General features: G+C 37.2%; 1 long non-coding RNA gene across 2 annotated transcripts in view; it reads right to left on the bottom strand.

Annotated features, from left to right (window-relative positions):
- The window catches only part of LOC122685328, a 94324-nt gene that overhangs the window by 6666 nt on the left and 66837 nt on the right, over positions 1-20821 (bottom strand). The window contains exons 1-2 of one of the 2 annotated variants that reach the window (XR_006338352.1): positions 11249-11379; positions 1031-1165 (exon numbers count right to left, since the gene is read on the bottom strand). This is a non-coding gene — a long non-coding RNA (uncharacterized LOC122685328). Of the gene's footprint in view, positions 1-1030; positions 1166-11248; positions 11380-20821 lie in introns of those variants that run through there. The other variant, XR_006338351.1, reaches the window with a different exon arrangement.

The raw sequence follows: 20821 nt of genomic DNA, 5'->3' as shown, positions 1-20821 counted from the left end.
ATCCTGAATGTATGAGTATCTCAAGATGATAGATGTAAAATGATATATTTATTTTAAAGTTTGCTTTCTGTTATATTTATTAGTCACTTTCAGGAAATGACATTAGTATCATAATTTCTTTCCACATGTATAGTACTCAACGTTCAACCAACAATATGTTGGTGTTGTTAAAAGGAAATCCCCTATCTGTAACACACACACACATTCATGAAATACTAACAATGTTCGGATGATATTTTTTTAAGTTTCAAAACTAAAAAAGAAAAAAACAGACTTCACTTTTGAAAAAGAAGCTAGAAATTAGGGCTTTGCAAGAGAAACATGATGCCTCTCAGACATTACCATCATAAAAACAGAAAAGGTCACTCTGTTTTCCTGATTAAGGAGACTTTTCATTCCAAACACTGATGTCATAGCTGCACTCTTGTCCAGAGATAGTTGATTAAGAAACAGTACTTACTCCTTCGTCTATCTGCCTCTGTGTCATTACACCAGTAAAAAATAAATGCAATTCAAAAAAAAAAGAAAGGAAAGAAGGAAAGAAAAAAGGAGGGTAGAAAGAAAAGTTTGGTGATATGAAAGAATTTCCACTGGCACAAAGACAAATCAAAGCAACTAACAAAAACACCGTACCACTTCAAGAACAGTGGGTTGCATTCTGTCAGATTGCATCCAACATCCACTTTATGCTGGGCACCTTTCATGGACTAGAGCCAGGGAAAAAGGAAACGGTTGCAGAAGACACTGCCCCAGACTGAAGGAAAACTTCAAGCATGGGGCACTTTCTATTTATTGCCCCCAAAGTAAGATACCTGAAATATAAATCAGCAAGATTAAAGCCCCCCAAGGCTTCCCTGTCACCACAGAGCATCACCTAGGCATGTCAGCATAGCAGATTGGCCTGCCACAGCTCTTGCCGATGCTCAAGCCCACTGTCCGCCCTCTTTACTTTGCATTTCATAGTGCACTTACACAAGATTGCCTACAATATCCCCCTGTCTGTCCCTCCTTCCTCAGCTTCTGTGCTTACTGTTAATACTTTAGAGTCCAATACAGGTGCCAGATCTCCTAATGTTGTAGGAAAACTGATGTGTGAGAGGATGGTCACTTCCCAGGCGTCCAATGAGTCTCTGGGATCAGCCGGCAAGTGAAGGTCCTTGGCTTCCTGCAGGAAGGAATGTAAGAATGAGCCACAGTAAAATGAAACCAAATTTATTTAGAGAGATACACACTTCACAGAGTTTGGGCTCTCTCAGAGGCTGAGAGGAACCAGGGCCTGGGGTCTTCTAGAAAAGTGGGAAAGGCGAGAGATGTGGGAGTGGTTAGTTTTTATAGGTGGGTAATTTTTAACCAGATGATCAAGAATGAGGAAGACTGGCATGCTGTAGTTCATGGGGGGCGGGGGGTGGGGAGGCAAAGAGTTGAACATGACTGAGTGACTGAACGATAACCAACAATTTTGTAGGCTAGTGAATGGGAAGAATATTCTAACTTCCGGAGAAGGGATAGAGATTTTCAGGAATTGGGTCACTGCCCACTTTTTGGCCATTTATAGTCAGCTTCATAACTGTGATAGCCCTGGTGAGTTGTGTCATTTAGATGTTAATGTATTATAATGTATTATAGTGTATAATGAGGCTAAAGGTCTATTGGAAGTTGAATATTCTGCCATCTTGAGCCTAGTAGGTGCTAACCAGCCTTTGTCATATCCTGTTCTTCTTAACAATTGTACTGTTCTTTTAGTGGTTGAGCCCTCTCCCTTCCCTCTTGCCTCACTAAGGGATCTTCCCTGCGCATCAGTTCCTTTTATCCCAAAGCTAGAGCCAGATTTTAATTCTTTAATCCCACAACAAGCATTTTTTTCCCTGATTTCATCACGTTTATTTTTCTTTTAACTCATCTGTTAATATGTCTGTCTCATATCAAGTGAAAGGACAGAGTTTGTACCATCTTTATATGTTCAATTTCTAGATTTTCAGTTGTTATAGGACTCTCATTTGTCAACTGAAGTGGTCTGAGCTATGCTAAAGCTGCTCTCTGGCCTGGCCAGTGAATCAAAGCTGTTGGCCTAGGCTTTAAAAGACTGCTGAAATGTCTTTCAATTTTAATATACTATGGTTTAAAGCATTCAGATCCTGCATTTAGAAACAATTTGCACTCTTGATTTTAACTGATATAAGACGATCCCAGACCTTCAACTCAGACTGCATCTTGCACCAGAGAGAGCACTTTTTTTCTAGAGCAGTTTTTTGATCACCTGCTCTTTGTAGTCATTCATGCCTATAACTCAGAATGGCTGGGCATCACTCCTGGCCTCTCTGCACAAACCTTCCCTAGTGTCTGCATCCTGTTACTTCCATGAATACAATATGGGGGAATCATGCCATCTTATGTTTGTTCCTATTTTTACTCATGTTATTAATGCCTGTACAAAATCTCTCATATTTTCTCCTTATTGTCTCAGGCCAATATAGTTTAGCTCACAGACATAGAGCTCTAGAAGAGTAATTTCCTTACAGAAGTTCAATCTTCATCTCCCCCTTCATTCACTTTTCTTCTTGCATCACAAAATAAGATCTAATATAAGATTATTCCTCTTTACTTCAGACTTACTGACCCTAAAGTGTTCTGTACCTATGGGGTAGGAAGTGAAATTCAACAAGTTTTTTTTTATCAAACACCTGCAAGTAAGATAGTCTTGGTAGACCAGCAGGTAATTTTTGAGATGCTATCTCTAAAAACTTGAACCTAGACTATACATAGGGCATGAACATAAGTACTATAAATAGGGCATGAACAAATCATTGTAAAATAAGAATACTATCCTAAAGCTTCTAATAAGTACCATATGAGAATTAAAGTCAAATGCTGTAGGAATTTGGAAAAAGAGTTCATTTTCATCAAAATGGCCAAAGAATGCTTAGTAAGTGACTTAGTAATTGGGATGTCCTTGCAGAGTCAATAGGTTTGTGGTAGGTGGAGATAGGAGGAAGGAGGAGGACAGGGATAAAGGAAGACATGAGTACAGAAAGGCTTGGAGGCCAAGGATGGCATCAAATTACTGAGCAACTTGTTTTGTTTGGAATAGCGGGAAACATCTGAGCTTTAGGCATGCAAACTCGGTTGGAGAGAGATCTTAGGCTTTGGTGATTCAACCGAGGACATTTAAGGTCTACTCAGAAAATGAAATGTACAAGACCGGTGAACTTTGTGAATTGCCAAAGGGGACTAGAACTGGAAACAAAGAAGCCCTGAACTCTTGAGTGTGAGGCCGACAGGAGGGCAGGTAGATGCTGCCCCATGTCTTCTGGCTACATGAACTGGCATATCCTGCTCCTCAGTAGTGAAATGCAGAGTTTGCAAAGGACAACTTTGTAAGATAAAAGAGGATATATTATTAGTACCTTTCCCTTCTAGAGGTAGTAAAGATTAAAAGAGATTAGTCATATACAGTACTTAGCACAACATCTGCACATAATAAAATGTAAATGCTCAGTAAATGTTAGCTATTATTTAATATTTAAGTATTTTAAACATAAACTCTAAGTACCTGGTTTTTGTCTCTGTCATATTTACCCAATTTCAAGAACTTCTCAGATTTTTTCAGCAACCCCAAACAATTATTATCTGTCACCTGTTCCCATGGCCCAACAAAAATGATCACATAACATACTGTGTGAGTTAATATAGTCATAGAGCAAAATTCTAGGAGGCAAGTACAGAAGACTGCTAATTTCCTAGATTTCTCTAGAAGCTGAGTATATATAGGGTTCTTACTTTCTACCATAAACATACTTAGGATGTTAACATTTGTTAACAATCACTAATTGATTTCATAAGAAAACAACAATTAAAAAATAAAAATATATAACAAAGGCAAATGGATATTTTACTTTAGTAATTCTCTTAGTAGCAACAGATAGTGTTCTCTATATATTCAGGACTACATCTCTTCTCAGAATCATAGTATACTATGCTTTATCTAGTCTTCTACTAAATCAAATTTCAAGACACTAGATTTAGAAATTACAGCAGAAAATGGGAGCATAAAAGACAGAAAGTTGGAAAAATGTTAATAATTTGGCAAATACCCTGTGAAGTTTCTAATACCATATGAATTCTTAACCAACTATTCAACTGTTTATCTGAAAATAAACATTATCAAGTACTTTTTCTCAGTTCCAGGAAATGAGTTAACTTTTTCCATCTTTCCCAAGAATAATTTCCATGCTTTCCTCCAATTGGTTAGTACTGAAAGCTAATTTGACATATTTACATCAAGGACTTTTTTTCTGTTATATGCACATATAGTTATTTTGGGCTTTCCAGGTGGCACTAGTGGTAAAGAACCTGTCTGCCAATGCAGGAGACCTAAGAGACAGAGGTTTGATCCCTGAGTTGGGCAGATCCCCTGGAGGAGGGCATGGCAACTCCCTTCAGTATTCTTGGAGAATCCCATGGACAGAGGAGCCTGGTGGGCTGCAATCCAAAGGGTCGCAAAGAGTTGGACAAGACTGAAGCGACTTAGCATGCACACACACGTTTATTTTAAAGAAATATTTTGGTGTGTGTTTTTTTTTTTTCATTTATTTTTATTAGTTGGAGGCTAATTACTTTACAATATTGTAGTGGTTTTTGCTATACACTGACATGAATCAGCCATGGATTTACATGTGTTCCCCATCCTGATCCCCCCTCCCACCTCCCTTCCCATCCCATCCCTCTGGGTCTTCCCAGTGCACCAGCCCTTAAAATAAAATCAGTCTTTAAGAAGTTCTCTAATAATAGCCTATAAATCTTATATACATTTTAGAAAAATTGTTTTCTAAATAACTTAGAATCCCCAAAATAATACACTTAGAAGGAAATTCTTAAGCCATGTAGGCCCAGAGACAGATGTGAGTATCTCCAGGACATATTAATAAGCCAGTGTTGGCTAGTTACGGGGCCTAAATCTCCTGACACTCAAAACTATGCTGTCCCTTCACAGTAGTTTTTACGTGCAGAAAAACTCCCTAATCTTGATGAACCCTAACCTTATGTGCAAGACATTTCCTTTAAAAAGGAATTTCTTTGAAAAAGGTTCTACAAGAAGAAGTGGTGCTAAACTTTGTTATTGTATTTTAACATACAAGTCACACCCTTTAAATTTTCTCGTCAAGATTTATTCTCTATGCTTCTGACATGTAAGTCAAAAGCATTTAGGAGTTTACTGCTATGGTTTTAAAAGATTTCAGAATGTGGTACAGTCATGTGAATAAGTCACGTTGTTGTTGTCGTTCAATTGCTATGTCACGTCCGACTCTGAGACCCCGTGGAATGCAGCCTGCCAGGCTCCTCTGTCCTTGGGATTATCCCAGCAAGCATACTGGAATGAGTTGCCATTTCCTTCTCCAGGGGATCTTCTCTACCCAGGAATGTCATATTGCTCTGCAAAGTCAGAAGAGGAAGGAAGTGAAATGTCCTGTTTTGACTTTGGTCTTTCTTTAAGATGTTCTACCCAGCGTCTGATCCTAGAAAACAAGATGATGGTTCCTATCCATCTGCCCTTTGATCCACTGGAGTTAACATGTTGTTGGTTAAGATTATTATTCACTGTGAAGCAGAACCACTATTTCTAGGTCTAGATCCTCAAGCCTAGTGGCTTCCCAGGTGGCACAGTGGTAAAGAACCTGCTGGTCAATACAGGAGACACAAGAGACGCAGGTTTGATCCCTAGGTCAGGAAGATCCCTGGAAAAGGCAATGGCAATCCGCTCCAGGATTCTTGCCAGGAAATTCCGTGGACAGAGGAAGCTGGCAGGCTACAGTCCGTGGGGTCACAGAGAGTTGGACACAGCACACACAGTGATGAGCAGTTGCAAAGACAGCTTGTTTTGCCTTTATGTGTAATCATTAGACTCTATGATATTAATTTAAGTTTTTGCATCTGGCTTATACTCAGAAATCTATACTAATATTCTTTTTTAATATATTGCTATATCTTATAGTTTACAATACAAAAGGTCTTTTCCCCCCAAAGTAAAAGCTTTTACAATGAGGGGAGGAAAAAATACTCTCAAGTAAAGTAAGCTTCTAGAATCTACAGAGAAATCAATACAATCTCTAGTTATTTGGAATATTCCTTACGTATAGAATTTCAGAAAAACAAATTAGGTTTATTTATTAATAATTCACTGAGTTCAAGGTTTAATTAGAAAAATGCTTATACCATTAATTTAGTTTATAAGTTTTTAAAAATTCACTAATTCACAAAAAAATATATTAAATGAAATACTGCTGAATGACTAGTAATAGAATTAAGCTAAATATTTCAAATAACATTGGAAAGGCTAGTCCTAAATACATAAGTAATATTCTACATGAGACCTTACTATGGGATATATGTTCCTTATTTACTATAACATTTTATTAGTATGTAACATTTCAAACTTTTGTAAGTTATTAACTTAGAAATAAATGTTTGAAGTACTCCTTTATAGAATTGTTTTACTGATGAAAAAGTTAATTATTTGGAAATGTATTCAAATGTAGTCAAGATGTATTGACTAAAAAATGTAGTCAAGATGTATTGACTACAAAATGTAGTCAAATGTATTTCAAATGCATTTCAAAATGTAGTCAAGAAAATTGTTTCTATCTACATTTATTTAATTGTGATGATTTCTACATCTAGTCACCCAACATTTGTTAGATTTATTCTAAAGAATCCTCAAGTGTGGACTTTGTTAATGGGTCTTGTGTATATTAATGTCAGCATTCTTTGGGGAGTCATTTTCAAGGGAAAGGAACACACAATTTTCTCTGAGGAGTATCTCTAGGCAAAGCACTTTCAACTGCTTCATGGACCACATTCAGAAGTTGCATTTCCTTGATATTCAGAACAACATGTGTTGCTCATGTGAATTATGGCTGTGGTAAATCTAAATAAAACTAGAGAATGTATAGGAGTGGAATATCCAATAGATTTCATTTTATTTTAAACAGTTTAAAAAGAAATCAAAGGGAAGGGAAAGCAATTTCTTAATATTTCTAATCTATATATTTTCTAATGTTAAGGAAACAAAAATGATATCAAATCCACCCAATAGTTTGAACTATATACACTATATTCAATAGCTATCATTTACAAGTTTTACAACTTAAATCATATGTTGTATGATACCTATAAATACCAAGGCTTTATAAAGCATTTTTTCTTGAAATTAAAATGGCAGGAGGATAAATAGCCTTTGGTTTTTATTTAGTTGATATTAAAATGTGAAGTGACAAGTCAGTGGGCTTGTTAGAGCAGGGCTGTGTTGGGCCTCCAAGTTCTCAAAGCCAAAGGGACCACAACCCTAGCAGTGTGCTTTTCCCAGCGTAGGACTGAGCAAGAATGCCTACAAGGACCTACAGGTACACTGATGGCCTGCATCAGGATAGCACTCATCAATGTCGTGAAGGTACAGTTTTCCTGACAATGTGGTTTGGCAAATCTGCAAATCTTCAGAGTCTCAGATCCAACCAATGGTGGATAGATTGGGACCACCCAGCACGTACATCTACCTGTTTATATCTGTAGGAAGGTTATAAACAACAGCCTGCCATTTCCTCTAAAGTGCAGAAGCTCTTCATCTTCTTCCATTTTTTCCCTCTAAGTCCTATCTCCTCCTTGAAATTTTCCTAGGTTTCCAGCTTATGCCTAGAGAACTTTTGAGAGATTGCTGGGTTATAACCAGTAATTTTCATTTAAACAACTACCCAAGATGATTCAGTGGCCCAAATATATATATATATATGCAGAATTGCTCTCTAGTAAAAAAAATTGAGAAGCTTTTACAGAATTTTATGTAGAATAAATGGCAAAAATTAAGTTATATTTTTCTCTCTTTTTTAATTAATTTGACTTTATTGAAGGATAATTGCTTTACAGAACTTTGTTGTTTTCTGTCAAACCTCCACATGAATCAGCCATCGGTATACATATGTCCCCTCCCTTTTGAACCTCCCTCCCATCTCCCTCCCCATCCCACCCCTTTAGGTTGATACAGAGCCCCTGTTTGAGTTTCCTGAGACATCCAGCAAATCCCCGTTGGCTCTCTATTTTACACATGGTGATGTAAGTTTCCATGTTATTTTTTCCATACATCTCACCCTTTCCTCCCCTCTCCCCACGTGCGTAAGTCTATTCTCTATGTCTGTTTCTCCATTGTTGCCCTGTAAATAAATTCTTCAGTATTATTTTTCTAGATTCCATATTTTAAGCAATCACTCTGGCCACCTTATTGAGAACATAGTAAAATCAAGAAGACACAGTGAAAGGTTTTTGCAGTGATCTAGGCAGGAGATGATAGTAGTTCCCACCTTGGAGGTCAGCAAATTCTGGATATACCTTGATGAAAAATTCAATGGAAATTTCCTGACATATTGAATGTAGGGTAACAATTAGCACACAAATACAACTCCACAGTATTCACCTGAACTAAAAGGATGTAATGCTAGTAAATGAAATGAGAGAGGTTTTGGGTGAAGTTGTTTGGGAGAGTAAAAAGAATCCCATTTGGTTTTGGAAATTATGAGTTTGAGAAGATTATTGGGCATTCAAGTGGATATATTAAATAGGCAATATGATATATAGGAGAGTTCTAGGCTGGCGAGTTAAAATCTTGGAAACTGTCAGCATACAGATGGTATTTAACACTATGCAAATAGTCAACTGGCCTCACAGCTTAACTTTTCCTTCTTTTCAATCCCAGCTTCCTTCCCTTTCTATCACAAGTTGATCTCCTGGCTATTCCTTAATAGAGTCCTGCATACTAAAGTCCATCTCTGAGTCCACTTCCCAAGGAACCTAACCTGGTACAAATTTTAAATAACATTATAATTTAGTATTTTTTCCTGACTTAGTTAAAATTTGCCTAAAAATAAAATCCACACACAGCCCAAATCTTTTGTCTGATTCTTACCAGAAAAGACTCAAAATTCCAGAGTTGTTCATTTTAATGTATTCACTTTCTCTTTTATTTATTTCAGAACTATTTACTGACTACCTACAATGTGCTGGTTACTATCCTAAGAACTAAAGGCTTAAGGGCTACTTAGTAGTAAGCAACTAAATGAGTTGTATGGCTTCCCTGGTGGATCAACTGGTAAAGAATCCACCTGCAATGCAGGAGACCTGGGTTCTATCCCTCAGTTGGGAAGATCCCCTGGAGAAGGGAAAAACTACCCACCTAGTATTTTTGCCTGGAGAATTCCATGGACAGAGGTTGCAAAGAGTTGAACGTGACTGAACGACTTTCACTTCACTTTCAGTGGCTATCTATAAACAGAAACTAGAGCATGACTTTACTGGGGCACCACATTTGAAGTCTATGAAGGATTCTGACACCAAGCATCATGTAACAATACAACTCATACTTGGCACCCAAAGTCTCAGGTAATAGGATTTTCCATAATGTCAGAGGATGAGCCTTTTCTTATCAGTAAATTTTAAGTGTTTTCTTCTATTGGTGATTATCAATTGCTACCAAATATTCATAGAATTATTGTTAGATTTCTCTCTTCAATAATTTCCCTTGTTTTATTTTTATTGTCTTAATTCTTTGTTGTTTTCTTCTAGTAAATAAAAGCCATGTGAAATAGGTGGCTGGTGAATTATTTGCCTTATTCAATAGGGCATAGTCCAAGAAAAGTTTTGAGAACTAGTAGCAAAATATAATTACTGATACCCAGGAGCTCACCAATCTAGTATGACTTTACAAGAAATGTGTAACCCAATGTGTTTGCTTGCAAAGTAGATACAAAATTATATATTCATAGGTGTACTATTTCAAGTAGAACATAATTAGTAGGTTCCTATTTAGGGGAAAAATAAACCAAAAAAGACAAGTGTGTGTGTGTGTGTGTGTGTGTGTGTGTGTGTGTGTTAGTAGCTCAGTCACGTCTGACTCTTTACGACCCTGTGGACTGTAGCTCACCAGGCTCCTCTCTCCATGGAATTCTCCAGGCAAGAATACTGGAGTGGATTGCCATTCCCTTCTCCAGGGGATCTTCCCCACCTAGGGATTGAAACCAAGTCTCCCGCATTGCAGGCAGATTCTTCACTATCTGGGTCACCAGGGAAGCCCTAAAAAAGCAAGTAGTTTATGTGTTATTACTTAGAGCAAAATTGCTTCATCAATTTGCATTCCAAAGTATCAGCTATCTGTGAGCAAGATGGCAGAAGAGGCAAATTTAGAGAGGGTAGGGAAGATTTAAATGATGGTTGATGGTGTTTAACCTAAACATATTTTTTTAAACCCTAAAACCAGGCTTTGGGAACTATGTTCAAAAAAGTTGCTCTGTAGGTCTGTGTGATCAGGAAGTTCCTTAGAGCACTGTCTTCCTACTTCCCACATCCTGTCTACCTGACTCTGTGCCTTTTAGCATCATCCTGTCTTTGTCTCCTGACTCTGGCTGCATGACCATCTCAGAAATCCCAAAGGAGTTATTAGCAGTTCCAGGTTCACACTCCCAAACCAAGACTGTCACTCTAGTTTCCCATTTGGTTTGGAGAAGGAAATCGGAGAGTAAACATAAGTTAAGAGCAAGGAAAGTTGGGTAAAGTGTCAAACAGGTAACTCACACAAGCAAAAGGGAAGAATGAAGTGTTGGTGCAACAAAGAGAAAAAGACCAAGATAAGGGTACAGTAGAAAGATAAAAAGGACAAGAGAAGGTAGGCAGACACAGAAGTCTCTGAGAGAGTGATGTCAGTAGCATGGCAAAGTGAGGAACTTGCTTTCTCTCTCCCCTTTAACCTACAACCAGCAAAACATCAAAGGTGCTTCTGCCCAACATACCAGGACGCCAGAGAATTCCATCAATCTGTATAGGTAGAGGTGGGTGGACCATAGAGAAGGTGAATGGTGGAGGAGGTTCTTTTGATTCTGGCCTTCAGATATGGCAGCTGAGCCCACAACCTCAGAGAACCTGGCAATAGCATGGGGACGGCGCACACGACTCCAGCCTCCTGGCCACAGCTCTACCCGCGGTAACTGCGCAGCAGCGGCCGTGGAGACTGAGATCACATCTTTTCCGCCACTGAGGTGCCCATGACTTTGGGATCCCTGCCCCTACCCCACTCTCAGTGGTGGAACTTGAAAACCTTGTAACATAGGGCACTCTAGAGGAGCTGGGGCGACCCCGGCTTCCCTGTCACCCACTTCTTCCCTCCAGGGGTGGAGCTTGAGATTCAGGGGATCCTGTGTGCAGAGGGGAAACTCACCATTCCAGAGCCCCAGGTGGTGATCAAGCACCACCGGCAGCTGGTAACCCCTGCGGCACAAGCAGCCACAGGGCGAGAGCTTTGACAGGCAGTGGGGAGTGGGAACGGCAGCCTCTCAAATAAAAGCAGAAGCAGTTTAGGCAAGGGGTCAGGGAGATCTCCTGGAGAAGCAAATGGCAACCCACTCCAGTATCCTGGCCTGAAGAATCCCCGTGGACAGACGAGCCTGGCAGGCTACAGTCCATGGGGTCGCAGAGTCCACCACTGAACTACTAATCATCAGCAGAGGCCTAGGTAAGAGAAATCAAAAACTTGTGACATAGCGCCACCTAGAGGAAAATGGAGGCAATGTCTCTATTTTTTTAATCCATTAAGTCATTAGAATCGAGTACAAAGGCGTCCATGCAACAAATGTCCCAGCGGTGAAACAACTCATCAAGCGCTATAAAGAAACGTATAACATCGTATCATGAAAAGAAAATGACAATTCTCTAGAAACCAAGCTTAAAGTCACAGAATATTGAAATCTAACTGAGAATTCGAAATATTTGTCATAAAGAAACTCAATGAGCTACAAGAAATGTCTGAAAGGTAGTTCAATGAGCTCACGACTAAAATTAGTAAACAGAAGGAATACTTTACCAAAGAGTATGAAACTCTAGAAAACCACTAAACAGGACCTTTGCCATCAAATAAACTAGATAAATAAAGCATTAGAAAGCATTAAAAAGAGAGTAGAACTCATGGAAGAGAGAATTAGCAAGATCAAAGACACAAAAATAGAAACAATACAATAAGAAGAGGAAAGAGAACCAAGACATTAAAAAGTGAGGAAATTTTATAAGAGCTATTCAACTCTTTTAGGAAGGGCAGCATTTGAGTAATGGGTATCCCAGAGGAAATAAGGAGAAGAGATAAAAGAGTTTATTTAAATTAATAATAGCTGAGTTGGCTGTAGCAACTCAGTTTGAGTATAGTTAAAATATTTTGAAGGCACACTTCAGATTTAATTAAAATTAAACTTTGTAATTGCAAAAGTAATAATAATAATAATAGCTGAGAACGTCCCATACTTTAAGAAGGAACTGGATATACAAGCTCATGAAACTAAGGACACATCTAATTAACCTCAGTGTCAAAAGGCCTTCTCCTTATAAGACAGATTATATTAAAGTTGCTAAAAGTCAATGACAAGGACTTTCCTGCCAGTCCAGTGGTTAAGACTTTGCCTTAATGCAGGGGCTTTGGGTTCAACCCCTGGTTGAGAGCTAAGATCTCACATACCTCATGGCCAAAAAACCAAAACATATAAAAGAAGTAATATTGTAAAACACTCATTGAAAAAAATAAAAAAAAAAATCTCTTTAAAAAAATCAATGACATTTATCTTAAAAAGTCAATTATCATTCACATAAAGAACAAATAAAGTTTTTAAAAAGTCAATGACAAACAATTTTAGAGGCAGCCAGAGAGAAAAAGGATGGTAACCTACAAAAGCACTCCCACTAAGCTATCAGCAGATTTCTCAGGTGAAATTCTATAGGCCAAGAGAGAGTGGAAAGATATTCTCAAAATGCTGAGAAAAAAGCTATCACCCAAGGACACTCTATCCAACAAAGTTATAAGGTCATTCAGATATGAAAGAGACATAAAGACTTTCCCAAACAATCCAAGCATGAGAGAATTCATTACCACTAGGCTTGCTTTACAAAAATGTTGAAAGATGCTCTTCTACCAAACACAAAAAGACAAAAGTACACAAAACTTTATGGTAATAAATAGACAGAATAAGAAAATTGCAACTCCATATTAGAATAGGTTTTAAAACGTTCTATCATAAAATAAAGGTTAAAGAAAAAAAAACAGAAAAAGCTAGTTCAATTGGTAATGACCTCAAACATTAAAAAATTAATCACTTGAGACAATAGAAACACAAAAAGGAAAGTGAAAAAGGACAGAATCCATATAGGTCAACAAAGATAAGGTACAGTCAGCAGAAAAAGGATGCTTTTATCTATGAGAAATTTTTTCAAACCTCATAGTAATCACAAAACATAAATCTAGAGCAGAGACATGAAGCAGAAAAAGAGGAAACTGAGAAAAACATCATAGAAACCCTCCAAGACAAATGGTAGACAGAAACACAGGGGGAAAGAGGTATAGAGCAACCAGAAAACAAAAGGTAAAATAGTGGTACTAACCTTCATTTATCAATAATCACCCTAAATTTAAATAAATTTGATTCACTAATCAAAAAACACAAAGTGTCTGCGTGGTTTAAAAATCAAGACCTGAGTATATGCTGACTACAGGACACTCACCTCAGCTCTAAAGACAAACAGGCTCAAGGTTGGAAGATGATACTCCAAGCAGATGGCAGCTAAAATAAAGTGTGAGCCAATGCAGGAGACTTGGATTCAAACCTGGGTTGGGAAGATACCCTTTAGAAGGAAATGGCACTCCAGTGTTCTAACCTGGAAAGTGCCGTGGACAGAGGAGCCTGGTGGGCTATAGTCCATGGGGTCACAGAAGAGTCAGACAAAACTTAGTGACTAACCAACAACAACAAACGCATGCTTGTGTCAAACAAAATAGATTTCAAGCCAAAAAGGTAATAAGAGACAAAGATAGACAGTATATAATGATAAAGGGGAAACCTCTTCAAAGCAGTTCTTATTCATATACATCAGAACAAGGCCCAGATTCCCCCAGTCAGTCTCTCCCATCAGGAAGCTTCCACAAGCCTCTTATCTTTATCCATCAGAGGGCAGATAGAATGAAAACCACAATCACAGAAAACCAACCAAACTGATCACATGGATCACAGCCTTGTCTAACTCAATGCAACTATGAGCCATGCCCTTGAGGGCCACCCAAGATAGACAGGTCATGGTGCAGAGTTCTGACAAAATGCGGTCCACTGGAGAAGGGAATGGCAAACCACTGCACTATTCTTTCCTTGAGAACCCCAGGAACAGTAAGAAAAGGCAAAAAAGATAAGCTCCAGGAGTTGGTGATGGACAGGGAGGCCTGGCATGCTGCAGTCCATGGGGTCGTAAAGAGTTGGACATGACTGAACGACTGAACTGAACATAGGAAAACAAAAATATGTAAAAAATTATTGGCAGGCCCAATGGGAGAAATCTGCAACAACATAATAATAGTAGGGGAATTTAATACCTCATTTACAGAGAGATCTTTCAAACAGAAAGTCAACAAGGAAACAGTAGCCTTAAATAAAATATTTTGACAGGACAATTTGGTAGATTTGTACAGAATATTCCATTCAAATGCAACAGAATACTAATTCTTCTCAAGTGCACATGGAACTTTCTCAAGGATAGGCCATCTCATCTGCTGGGAGGGAAAAAAAAAAAACAAGTCCTAATACATTTTAGAAGATTGAAATAATATTAAGCATCTTTTCTTGTCACAATGGTATGAAACTAGAAATAAAGCTACTTGAAGAAAGCTGCTAAATCACAAGTTCATAGAGAGAGACTGAACAATACACTAATGAATGACTATTAGTAAAGTGAAGAAATCAAAAGAGTAATCAAAACTTACCTGAAGACCAATAAAAATAGGACATACCAAAATCTGTGGGATTCAGCAAAAGGGTTACTAAAAAGGAAGATTTAGCTATATAGCCCCAACTCAAGAAAAAACGTTTCAAATAAACAATCTAATCTTTCTTCTAACAGAATGAGAAAAAGAACAAATGAAGCCTACAGTTAGTAGAAAGAAGGGAATAATAAAGATCAGAGTAGAAGTAAAGATATAGAAAAGATCAATAAAACTAAGAGCTGGTTCTTTGAAAAAACAAACAAAATTGATAAACTTTTAGCTAGACTCACAAAGAAAAAAGAAAGATGTCTGATAAATAAAATCAGAAACAAAAGAAGATAAGTAACAATGGGTAACACAGAAATATAAACAGTTATAAAAGAATATTAAGAACAGTTATATGCAAACAATTTGAATAACCTTGAAGAAACTGACAAATTCTTAGAATTACAAAACATTCCAAGACTGAATCACAAAGAAATAAAAAATATGAATAAGCCAATCACTGGTAGAGGTTGAAATGGTAACCAAAAACCTCCCTCACTCCCAAAATATCCAGGGTAAGATGGCTTCACAGGCGAATTCTACCAAACATTCAAATAAAATTTAATACCTATTTTCTCAAACTTTTAAAATTTTGGAAAAAAGGAAATGCTTCCTAACTCATTTTACAAGGCCAACATGACCCTGATTTCAAACTCAGACAAGGATAGCACAACAAAAAAGAAAATTACAGGCCGATATCTCTAATGAACATAGACACAAAAATCCTCAACAGATTATTAGCAAACTAGTAAAACAATGCATTAAAAAGATCATCCAAAAATAACCAAATGAGATTTATTCCAGGGAATTTAAGGATGGTTCAACATCCACAAATCAATCAATGTGACATATTAACAAAATAAAGGGTTAAAACCATTGACCATCTCAGTACACAAAGAAAAACCATTTGACAAGATTCAGCACCCAATACAGTGGGTATAGAAGGAACATATCTCAATCTAATAAAGGCTATAAATGTAGCTGCAAACCCACAGCAAACATCATACTCAATGGTAAATACCTAAAAGCTATACTTTTAAAATCATAATAAGACAAGGATGCCCACTCTCACCACTTTTATTGAATATAGTTTTGGAAATTCTAGCCACAGCCATCAGATAAGAAAAAGAAATGAAATGCATCTGAATTAGAAGGGAAGAAGTAAAATTGTCACCATTTGCACATAACATGATTTTACATATAGATACATATATGTATAGATTCATACATATAGGTTTTTTATTTCTAAAGCTTCTACCAGTATCTATTAAAAATAATAAATGAATCCAGAAAAGTTGTGGTGTGCAAAATCAACATACAAAAATATGTTGCATTTCTATGCCCTAACAATGAGCTAGGTGAAAGAGAAATTTAGAAAGCAATTCCATTTAAAATCACAGTAAAAAGAAAAGAATAAAATATCTAGGAATAAATTTAACCAAAAAGGTGAAAGACATGTATACTACAAACTATATGAAATTGTTAACAGAAATTGAAGAAGATACAAATAGAAAGATAGTCTATGCTCATGAATTGGGAGAATTAACATTGTTAAAATATCTATGTTACATAAAGCAACCTACATAATCAATGAAATTCCTCTCAAAAGCCTAAGGACATTTTTCACAGAGTAGAACACAAATTTCTAATATATATATAAAACCATACAAAGAAAATCCCCAAATAAAAATAAGACACCAAGAAAAAAGGACAAAGCTGGAAGTATCACATTGTTTGATTTCAAACTATATGACAAAGTCATAATAATCAAAATGGCATGGTATTGAAAGAAAAACAGATACATAGATCAATGGAACAGAATAGAGAGCCCAAGATAACTCACATGTACATGGATGATTAATTTATGTCAAAGGAGTAAAGAACATATAATGAAGAAAGGATAGTCTCTTCAATAAATTATACTGGGAAAACTGCATTGCCACTTGTAAAAGAAAAAAAAAATGAAAGAAATCAGGCCACTATCTCACTATACACAAAAATCAGCTTAAAATGTATTAAAGACTTGAATGTAAGACCTGAAACCATCAAATTCCTAGGAGAAAGCATATGCTCTTTGACACTGATCTTCACAATATCTTTCACATCTGTCTCTTCACACAAGGAGAAAAAAAAACAAAAACAAAGATAAATGGGGCTACATCAAACTAAAAAACTTCTGCACAGCAAAGGAAACCATCAGCAAAATGAAAAGACAACCTACTGAATGGGAGAAGATATTTGCAAATGATATATCCAATAAGTTTAATATCCCAAGTATATAAGGAACTGATACAACTCAATGATAAAAAACAAATAACCCTATTAAAAAATGGACTGATTTTCATTGTTAGTATATAGGAATGCAAGGGATTTCTGTGTGTTAATTTTATATCCTGCAACTTTACTATATTCATTGATTAGTTCTAGTAATTTTCTCGTAGAGTCTTTAGGGTTTTCTATATAGAGGATCATGTCATCTGCAAACAGTGAGAGTTTCACTTCTTCTTTTCCTATCTGGATTCCTTTTACTTCTTTTTCTGCTCTGATTGCTGTGGCCAAAACTTCCAACACTATGTTGAACAGTAGTGGTGAGAGTGGGCACCCTTGTCTTGTTTCTGATTTCAGGGGAAATGCTTTCAATTTTTCACCATTGAGGGTGATGCTTGCTGTGGGTTTGTCATATATAGCTTTTATTATGTTGAGGTATGTTCCTTCTATTCCTGCTTTTTGGAGAGTTTTAATCATAAATGAGTGTTGAATTTTGTCAAAGGCTTTCTCTGCATCTATTGAGATAATCATATGATTTTTATCTTTCAATTTGTTGCATTCCTATATACTAACAATGAAAAAACAGAAAGAGAAATTAAGGAAACAATACCATTCACCATTGCAACAAAAAGAATAAAATACTTAGGAGTATATCTACCTAAAGAAACAAAAGACCTATACATAGAAAACTATAAAACACTGATGAAAGAAATCAAAGAGGACACAAACAGATGGAGAAACATACCGTGTTCATGGATTGGAAGAATCAATATTGTCAAAATGGCTATTCTACCCAAAGCAATCTATAGATTCAATGCAATCCCTATCAAGCTACCAACGGTATTTTTCACAGAACTAGACCAAAGAATTTCACAATTTGTATGGAAATACAAAAAACCTCAAATAGCCAAAGTAATCTTGAAAAAGAAGAATGGAACTGGAGGAATCAACCTGCCTGACTTCAGACTCTACTACAAAGCCACAGTCATCAAGACAGTGTGGTACTGGCACAAAGACAGAAATATAGACCAATGGAACAGAATAGAAAGCCCAGAGATAAATCCACGAACCTATGGACACCTTATCTTTGACAAAGGAGGCAAGGATATACAATGGGAAAAAGACAACCTCTTTAACAAGTGGTGCTGGGAAAACTGGTCAACCACTTGCAAAAGAATGAAACTAGAACACTTTCTAACACCATACACAAAAATAAACTCAAAATGGATTAAAGATCTAAATGTAAGACCAGAAACTATAAAACTCCTAGAGGAGAACATAGGCAAAACACTCTCCGACATAAATCACAGCAAGATCCTCTATGACCCACCTCCCAGAATATTGGAAATAAAAGCAAAACTAAACAAATGGGATCTAATGAAACTTAAAAGCTTTTGCACTACAAAAGAAACTATAAGTAAGGTGAAAAGACAGCCGTCAGATTGGGAGAAAATAATAGCAAATGAAGAAACAGACAAAGGATTAATCTCAAAAATATACAAGCAACTCCTGCAGCTCAATTCCAGAAAAATAAATGACCCAATCAAAAAGTGGGCCAAAGAACTAAACAGACATTTCTCCAAAGAAGACATACAGATGGCTAACAAACACATGAAAAGGTGCTCAACATCACTCATTATTAGAGAAATGCAAATCAAAACCACAATGAGGTACCATTACACACCAGTCAGGATGGCTGCTATCGAAAAGTCTACAAGCAATAAATGCTGGAGAGGCTGTGGAGAAAAGGGAACCCTCTTACACTGTTGGTGGGAATGCAAACTAGTACAGCCACTATGGAAAACAGTGTGGAGATTCCTTAAAAAACTGGAAATAGAACTGCCATATGACCCAGCAATCCCACTTCTGGGCATACACACTGAGGAAACCAGATCTGAAAGAGACACGTGTACCCCAATGTTCATCGCAGCACTGTTTATAATAGCCAGGACATGGAAGCAACCTAGATGCCCATCAGCAGATGAATGGATAAGGAAGCTGTGGTACATATACACCATGGAATTTTACTCAGCCGTCAAAAAGAATTCATTTGAACCAGTCCTAATGAGATGGATGAAACTGGAGCCCCTTATACAGAGTGAAGTAAGCCAGAAAGATAAAGAACATTACAGCATACTAACACATATATATGGAATTTAGAAAGATGGTAACGATAACCCTATATGCAAAACAGAAAAAGAGACACAGAAATACAGAACAGACTTTTGAACTCTGTGGGAGAAGGTGAGGGTGGGATGTTTCAAAAGAACAGCATGTATACTATCTATGGTGAAACAGATCACCAGCCCAGGTGGGATGCATGAGACAAGTGCTCCGGCCTGGTGCACTGGGAAGACCCAGAGGAATCGGGTGGAGAGGGAGGTGGGAGGGGGGATCGGGATGGGGAATAAGTGTAAATCTATGGCTGATTCATATCAATGTATGACAAAACCCATTGAAATGTTGTGAAGTAATTAGCCTCCAACTAATAAAAAAATTTAAAAAAAAAAAAAAAAAAAAAATGGACTGAGAATCTAAACAAACATTTTTCCAAATAAAATATGCAGATAGCCAACAGGCACATGACACATGCTCAAAATCACTAATTATTAGGGAAATGCAAATCAAATCACAATGATATATTACTGTACACATTAGAATGACTATTATCAAGAAGGCAAAGAATAATAAGCGCTAGTGAGGATGTGGAGAAAAGGGAACCCTCATTTACTGTTGGTCTTGTCAATAGGTACAATGACAATGGAAAATAAAATGGAGATTCCTCAAAAAATAAGAAAAGATCTACCATAGAAATTACCTATTCCTTTTCTGGGTGTTTTTCCTAAAAATATTCAAAACACTAATTCAAAAAGATACATGATCTCCTATGTTTATCACAGCATTATTTAGGGTAGCCAAGATATGAAAACCACATAAGTACCCATTAACAGATAAATGGAGAAAAAAATGTGGTGCGCGCGCGCGCGCACACACACACACACACACACACACACACATTGAAATACTAACCAGACTTTTAAAAAAGAAAGAAAGAATGAATGAAATCTTGCCCTTTACGACAGCATGGATGAACCTGGAGAATATTATACTAAGTGAGATAAGTCAGGTGGAAGAAGACCTTATGATTTAACTCATATGTAGAATAAAACAAACAAAATAAAAGAACAGACAAAAATAAACCCATAGAGAACAGAGTAGTGATTACCAGAAGAGAAAAGGCAGGAGGAAGGCAAAATGGGTAAAGGGATCAACTCTATGGTGATGTGTGATGTTGTTCAGTTGGTAAGTCGTGTCCAACTCTGCAAACCCATGAGCTGCAGCACACCTGGCTTCCCTGTCCTTCACTGTCTCCCAGAGTGTGCTCAGACTCATATCCATTGAGTCAGTGATGCTACCGAACCATCTCATCCTCTGCCACCCCTTCTCCTCTTGACCTCAATCTTTCCTGGCATAAGTTGGCCAAAGTATTGGAGCTTCAGCTTCAGCATCACTCCTTCCAACGAATAGTCAAGGTTGGTTTCCTTTAGCATTGACTGGTTTGGTCTCCTTGCTGTCCAAGGGACTCTAAAGAGTCTTCTCTGGCACTACAATTCAAAAGAATCAATTCTTTGGTCCACAGTCTTCTTTATGGTCAAGCTCTCAGATCTGTACGTGGCTACTAGAAAAACCATA

Source organism: Cervus elaphus, chromosome 28 (genome assembly GCF_910594005.1).
Source record: "Cervus elaphus chromosome 28, mCerEla1.1, whole genome shotgun sequence".
NCBI classification, from domain to species: domain Eukaryota; kingdom Metazoa; phylum Chordata; class Mammalia; order Artiodactyla; family Cervidae; genus Cervus; species Cervus elaphus.
This window is presented reverse-complemented; position numbering and strand designations above follow the sequence as displayed.